We start from the raw sequence: 6,000 nt of genomic DNA, 5'->3' as shown, positions 1-6,000 counted from the left end.
AGTCGAGCGGCACGAAAAAGTAGACAGGTGTAGCTCCCAAATGTCCCTTTTTTGAGAGGGACAGTCCCTTTTTTAGAGCCAAATCCCTCTGCTCTGTCCTTCTTTCTTCCTCATTTGACTCTCTTTCAGGATTTATGTACAGACCTGTGAATATATATTTTCTGTAATATGACTGAGTGCAGGTGATTTTACAAGTGGCTGCAGTTAGCCTATTGACCACAAGATGGTGATCTCAAGGCTTCCAAGTGGAACGTACACACAAGAAGAAAGACAGGAAGTGATGTAAACAGACATGAAGTGATGTAACACAGCAGAACGAGAAGTTGCAGGAAGTGGAGTGGAGATATTTTTGGAAGAGGTAATTTGGTGATGTTGGTCAAAAAGCGAATCACAATTATATTCAATAATAGTCCCAACATGATTGCAAGCAACAAAACTGAGAACAAGATTATTGAAAACATACAGTTCCTCAGTCACTGACACAATGTATAAGCATGTGGTTATTAAACCATAATAAATAATTGTCACATGCCCCAATTGTACTGGAGGTTATATAGAGAAATCACTCAGGGAAACAGCGTCCCTGAGAGGTATCGCCAGGAGCATTCAGAAAAGAGCGCCCTAGTATAATCAGTAAGGAAAGCGTATAAAGTGCCAGTGCAGAATCATTAACTATTCATAACTGTGCAAACATAATTCATGATCCAAAGAGACAAAACACACAACAAAAAAATCCTGGGAAAGTGCCAATGTGCTGCAGCAATATATGATGCTGGGGCAACTACAAGTGCATAGTGCATGGAGGAGGATCATACGTCCCTAGGGTTGCCACTTTTAGGGTAAAAAAAATACCGGCTTGTGGGTGTGGCCTGAGGGGTGTGGCCTAAAATTGGGAGTGGTTTGTCACGGACTTTTTAAAAGACAACTGACAAGAAAGGGATACAGAGGCTGCCATATTTTTACTTTTAAACAATGCACATTTCCTGGCTGTCCTGCTGAGCCTCTGCCTATATTACTCTTAGCCTCACAGACCCTGAACCAGCATGAAGCAGATCAGATATTTCTAACTGAAGTCTGACGAGATTAGCTGCATGCTTGTTTTAGATGTGGAATTCAGACACTACTAATGCTAAAAAAGGTCAGCTGGCAGGCAACTAGTATTGTTTAAAAGGAAATCAATATGGCAGCCTCCATATGCCACTCTGTCAGTTGCCCTGTAAGGCTCGGTCTGAGTTTCTTGAAGGCAGCATGCCGTGCCACAAAATTTTGCAACAGTAAAACGGGATCAATGGCGCTAAAAGGAAATGTAAAATTAAACTTACCTAGGTCTTCTTCTAGCCCCCTGAAGTCATTTTGCTCCCCCCAGCAGATGTGCCCGCCTAAAGTGTAATGACAGCAAGGGACCAGAATGACTACAGGGGGCTAGAAAAAGCCCTAGGTAAGTTATACTGGGTACATGGGGGTCAGTGTGAGAGCCATTAGTAATCAGTATTGTATGGTCCCCAGCCCATTACGGATCTTCCAAATTCCCCTGACAGCAGCTTCTGCAAGTAATTCCTGGTGGGGGTTACATGCACGCCACAATGCATCCCAAGAGATTATAGGCTGGTTAGATGCCAGTGCATCAATGTACTCACATCTAACCAGACTATATCTCCCAGAATCCATTCATCTCCCAAAATCCATTGCGGCATGTTGCCACCACACAGTACAAATGCTTACAGAAGCTGCAGACAGGAGAACTAGATAGGAGGATCCCAAACAGGTTGGGGCCAGAGGATCAGCACCCTTTAGTTAAAGAGACACTGAAGCGAGACAAAATCTCGCTTGTTCTCTTAATAATAGCAGGGGCATGTTTGCCCCTGCTAAACCGCCGCTATCCCGCCGCTCTAAGGGGGTCCCTTACCTTACAAATCCCCCCCTGCAAAATCCACGACCAACTTGGTCGTAGATTTTGCTGCCCTGCGTGCTTCCTGGTGAGGCCGGGCCACGAGCCGCAGCCCTGCCGCACAGGCGTCTATCAGCGGCGCAGCGCCGCCTCTCCCCGCCCCTCTGTCTGCCTTCGCTGAGAGGGGCGGGGAGAGAGGCGCCGCTGATAGACGCCTGTGAGGCAGGGCTGCGGCTTGTAGCCCTGCCTCACCAGGAAGCGCTGCACGGGGGGATTTGAGACGTAAGGGACCCCCTTAGAGCGGCGTTATAGCGGCGGTTTAGCAGGGGCAAACATGCCCCTGCTATTATTAAGAGAATCAGCGAGATTTATTCTCGCTTCAGATTCTCTTTAAGTAATGATGCTCCCCCTGACCCCCACACCCACAGTAGCACACATTACAAACCTGCAATTTTAAAAAAGTAAAAAAAACATTCACTGCACTTTACTATACACCTTAAAGGGATACTGTACGGGGGTCGGGGGAAAATGAGTTGAACTTACCCGGGGCTTCTAATGGTCCCCTGCATACATTCTGTGCCCACGCAGCCACTCCCCGATGCTCCGGCCCCGCCTCCACTTCTGGAATTTCAGAATTTAAAGTCAGAAAACCACTGCGCCTGCATTGCAGTGTCCTCGCTCCCGCTGATGTAACCAGGAGCGTACTGCGCAGGCCCAGTATGGTCTGTGCTTTGCGCAGTAAGCTCCCGGTGCCATCAGCAGGAGCGAGGACACGGCAACGCAGGCGCAGTGGTTTTCTGACTTTAAAGTCTGAAACTCCAGAAGTGAACTGGAGGCGGGGCCGGAGCATCGGTGAGTGGCTGCGTGGGCACAGGATGTCTGCGGGGGACCAATAGAAGCCATGGGTAAGTTCAACTCATTTTCCCCCGACCCCCCTACAGTATCCCTTTAAAGTATACCAGAAACGAAGCATAGTTAGTGAACGTTTTAAACATACCTGGGGCTTCCTCTAGCCCCATGCGCACTTATTGCTCCCACGTCGCCGTCCTCAGTCTTCTGCTCCAGTACCGGGTCCCGTAACTTCAGCCAGTCGCGGACAGTGTGAGCATGCGCAGTGCGTTCTCTCCAGCGGAGAATAGTACTACGCAGGCACAGCACTACTCTCAGCTGGAGAGAGGGCACTGCCCATGCGTAAAACTGTCTGCGACTGGCTGAAATTATGTGACCTGGTACCGAAGAGGGAGAAGACTGAGGACAGCGGCATGGGAGCAATAAGTGCAGATGGGGCTGGAGGAACATACGGGACCCGGTACTGAAGCTGGAGAAGGCGGAGGACATCAGCGTGGGAGTAATCCGTGTGGATGGGGTTGGAGGAAGTTTTAGGACCCATTACTGGAGCAGGAGAAGACTGAGGACGGCGGCATGGTAGCGATCCAGACGGATGGGGCGGGAGGAAGATATGGGACCCAGTATCGGAGCAAAAGGCTGAGGACGGCGGTGTGGGAACGTTCCCTGCGGATGGGGCTGGAGGAAGTTTTGGGACCCATTACTGGAGGAGGAGAAGACTGAGGACAGCTTCGTCGGTGCGATAAGTGCAGATGGGGCTGGAGGAAGTGACGGAACCTGGTACTGAAGCTGGAGAAGACTGAGGATAGCGGCGTGGGAGCGATAAGTGCAGATGGAGCTGGATAAAGTGACGGGACCTGGTACTGAAGCTGGAGAAAACTGAGGACAGCGGCGTGGGAGTAATCCGTGCAGATGGGGCTGGAGGAAGTTATGGGACCCGGTATCGGAACAAAAGGCTGAGGACGGCAGTGTGGGAGCGATAAGTGCAGATGGGGCTGGAGGAAGTTATGGGATGCGGTCTCGGAGCAAAAGACTGAGGAAAGGCGATGTGGGAACGATCCCTGCGGATGGGGCTGGAGGAAGCCCAAGGTATGTATAAACCCTCCACTATGTTTCATCTCTGGTGGTGTGCATGAGGACTTATGACACATCACGCAGACACATCAGACAGGCACATGTATCACACAGACATCACAGCAGGCAGACATCAGGACACATCACACAGACATCACAGGCAGATATCACTCAGACATCACACACACACAGACATCAGGACACATCACACAGACACACACACGCTGCATTCATACAAGCAGAGCACCTCTCCTACAGCAGCACTGCGTTCTGCAGCCTGTCGCAGCTTCAGCTTCTCCACGTGTATCTCAGTCTCTCTCTCCTTCTCTGGGGCACGGGGGCAGAGCTCATTTTGGGGGGAGGGGTGCTGGGCATTCCTCTGAACACTGAACTGTATCAGTGTGTTAAGCTCAGCGCTGCAGTCGGGGCAGGGGAGGCAGGGGGCTGTGTACATCCAGCAGAAGGGAGAACAGGCTGTAAACTTTACTCATAGTTTATGCATTATGATTACATTGACCTGTTGTCTCCCCCTCTGCTCTTGTGGTTCAGTCCACAAAAAAAAAAAAAAACCGGGCAGATACATTGCCGGAAAAACAATTTTTCCGGCAGCGGCTTTGTAATTAAAATTCCGGCCGGGCCGGGGAGATAACGGCCAGGTGGCAACCCTATACGTCCCCCAGGTAATGAGCGGAGAGGCAAGTGTCCAGAGGCCGGTAAGGCAGAGGAGATCGGGGGAGACTTCTCTACCGGTTACACCCATACCTCCCAACATTTTGAGATTAGAAAAAGGGACACTTAAGCCACGCCCCTGCCACACCCCTGGTCACGACCCCACCACGTCCCTAGTCACGCATACCATAAAGATTTCATGAGAAAAATATGTTGTTGTATCATTCGAACCACACTGGTCCTTTCTGTCCTGGTTAATTTTCCTAGTAGTAACATTTTTAAATTAGTAATATATCAATTTAAAGGATGTGAATAAAGTTTAGAGTCAAACACATTTTTAGTATAGAAATATATATATTTATATAGAAAGAGGGACAAAGTCCTGAAAGAGGGACAAATGAGAGGGAAAAAGGGACAGAGGGACAGGGCTTCCAAAAAGGGACTGTCCCTCCGAAAAATGGACAGTTGGGAGCTATGGTTACACTGCAGTCACCCCGCCTTCTGAAGAGGGATCTCCCATAATGGCTGCAAGATGCTGCCAGGTATAAATGAGGGCAGAACCGCGCTGGAATGCAGAAGGAGGGAGTGGAAGGGCTGAATAGTGCAGGTGCCACAGCTTCACCGCAGCTGATGCATGTATAGTGGCACCTCTCAACTAGACAAAAAATGATAAAGCAAACAAATGTTTCCATAATCAGCTAATATCAGTGCACAGCAGCCATATGTAGAGAATCCAGCCCATATTAGGCAAAATTAACCTACGTAAGGAAAAAAGGAAAATACACTGTATATATTTTAGTAGACAAAACGTTGGCGTCCATTGTTCTTAAAGGGGAAGAAGCCCACCAAACAGGTGGAAGCACAACGAGGCAGACTAGTGCTATTCATCAGGGCTGTGGAGTCGGTCCAAAAATCCACCGACTCCGACTCCACAGTTTAGGATTCCACAGACTCCTCGACTCCAACTCCTCTAATTTGCATATTACAATTTTGTTGATTAACAGTATGTAACGTGAAATTCATCGCTTAACTGCCAACGCTTAGGAATTTTACAAGACAACTGAAGTGAGAAGGATATGTAGACTACTATATTTATTCCCTTTAGACTAAAACTAGTCCTTGGTAAGAGTACTTGTAAAAGGTACAAACCGGAACAAAGAACATCTATCAGGCCCTAGGCAATGTAACTGTGCGTACATGTAAGAATGATGTGCAGGTACTCTGCAGGGGAATGAGGAGATTCTTTCTCTATTACACATTCTTCATGCACAATCTGAACCAGGTTTATGGGTGATAGACAACACCTCTGTTCAATGTGCACAACATTCTCAGTGGATTCCCTGCAGCTCTGTGGAGAGTGCATATGTAGAGTATAGTACTACTGTGTAACAAAGTAAACCTGAGACAGATGAAATTAAAGTTTTATACATACCTGGGGCTTCCTCCAGCCCCCTTCATGCTAATCAGTCCCTCGCTGTCCTCCTCCGCCACCTGGATCTTCTGCTATGAGTCCAGGTACTTGA

The 6,000-nt window shown here is 48.6% G+C and overlaps 1 protein-coding gene across 1 annotated transcript in view; it reads left to right on the top strand.

Moving 5' to 3' along the window:
- The first annotated feature begins 307 nt into the window (after positions 1–307).
- Positions 308–6,000, top strand: part of LOC137537044 (zinc finger protein 585A-like) — a 126,516-nt gene continuing 120,823 nt past the window's right edge. Inside the window, exon 1 of the mRNA XM_068259193.1 lies at positions 308–358. The gene's annotated coding sequence lies outside the window, so the exon portion shown is untranslated. The remainder of the gene's footprint in view (positions 359–6,000) is intronic.

Source organism: Hyperolius riggenbachi, chromosome 10 (assembly GCF_040937935.1).
Source record: "Hyperolius riggenbachi isolate aHypRig1 chromosome 10, aHypRig1.pri, whole genome shotgun sequence".
Classification (NCBI taxonomy): Eukaryota; Metazoa; Chordata; class Amphibia; order Anura; family Hyperoliidae; genus Hyperolius; species Hyperolius riggenbachi.
The sequence above is the reverse complement of the archived record's forward strand: the minus strand, read 5'-3'. Positions and strand labels throughout refer to the sequence as shown.